The following is a 1,713-nucleotide window of genomic DNA, read 5'->3' as shown; positions in this document are numbered from 1 at the left end:
AAAGGAAGATGTTGACATAGCACACACACCAGAGCATCTGCAGAGACAGTGATATATCAACAGGCCAAGTAGCAGCCGCTGTGAGAGCTGGCCAGAGGTTGGGTAGACATATACTCAGGTAATGGGACTATCCTTGGTCTTCTTAGCTACTTTTTGATTTGAAGAAATTGAGGGCAGTCAATACTGTCACCACAAGAAGGAAAAGATGGAAGAAAGCCATACCATGCCTCTCAGAACCCATCCAGCTCTTAATTCCACTGGAGTAGGAGTTCAAGGAAGACATAGCATTTTCCTGACCCTGTGTTCCCAATCACTCAATGCAGGTATCACCTTAGAGTAAATGTACAATACGTGGATGGATGAATATTAGAAAAGAGGTCTAGACTTCCGTGTACCACGACTTTAGTAACGTAATTGCTACTGTGTTCAAGACAGCTCTTGTGGAAGTCCAATGACCTCTTCCGGCTTTTTGGAAGGCAGCATAGACTAGGAACAAAGATCGGATTGGGACTCAGGAGAGCTGGGCTCTAATTTTGCCTCTGCCATTGGTCAGCCACCTGGCGTTAGATAAGGCAGTTCCTCTCCCTGAGCCTCACTTTACTGCTTCTTCAGTAAATAATGGTATTGGAAGAGATCTCTTAGTGCCTTTCTGGCTCAGACTAAGATGGAAAGTGCCTGTGTTCTGTATGCTAACCACTTATTTCTCTTTTCTTAATATGATTCCTAACATTTGTATGGGTTCTAACTTCTAAAGATACTTCCATATTTAATCTCCCAAGTGACACTCCCAATAAACTTGAGAATGGTGAGCAATCCCATGTGACAGATGAGGAAATGGAGAGACTGAGTTAACAGTCTGAGTTTAAAAAGAACTAGGAAACTCCCACCAAATTGGCTAAGGCTAAAAGAACAGATGAAAATTGACAAAAATGTAGAGCAACTGGAATTCTCATACATCGTCTCTGGGAATGTAAATAGGGATGGTCAGCTAGGAAAACTGTTGCACGTTATCTCTAAAGCTAAATGTACACCTACACTACCACCCAACAGCAGAATTTATTGTGTCTGGCCACTATTTTGGCCAGAAATGAGTGCGTATGTCCACAAAAAGACAAATTACAAAAATGCTCATAGAAATTTTATTTCCGATAGCCCCAAACTAGAAACAACCTAATTATCCATCCATAGCAATATGCATAAATAAATCTTGATGTATTTATTCAAGGAAATACAGCACAGCAACAATACAGAATGAACTACTGCTGTACACAATAATGTGAATAAATCTCACAGGCCCAACACTGAGCAAGCAACACCAAAGACTATGTACTGTATGCCTCTATTCATGTGAAGCTCAAAAACTGGCCAAGTTAATCTTTAGTGTTGGAAGAAGCGGTTACTTCTTGGAGGTGAAGATTGACAAGGAACATTCTGGGCTACTAAAAATGTCCTGTATCTTGATCTGAGTGGGTGATTACACAGGTCAATATACATATTTATACATATATTTATAAAGCCGTGTGTTTAAGAGTTGTGCTTTATGCTACATATAAATTATACCTTTATTAAAAAAGGGAACTGAGAAGCCACCCTCAGAAAAGAGACAGATAAGAAATAGAAATAAAAAATAAGAAGAGAGTTGAGATTAGATCACATGGTTCTCTCTCACTTTTTTTTTAAGACAGAATCTCACTCGCTCTGTTCCTCAGGCTG

This window comes from Callithrix jacchus, chromosome 13, assembly GCF_049354715.1.
Source record: "Callithrix jacchus isolate 240 chromosome 13, calJac240_pri, whole genome shotgun sequence".
Taxonomy (NCBI): domain Eukaryota; kingdom Metazoa; phylum Chordata; class Mammalia; order Primates; family Cebidae; genus Callithrix; species Callithrix jacchus.
The sequence above is the reverse complement of the archived record's forward strand: the minus strand, read 5'-3'. Positions refer to the sequence as shown.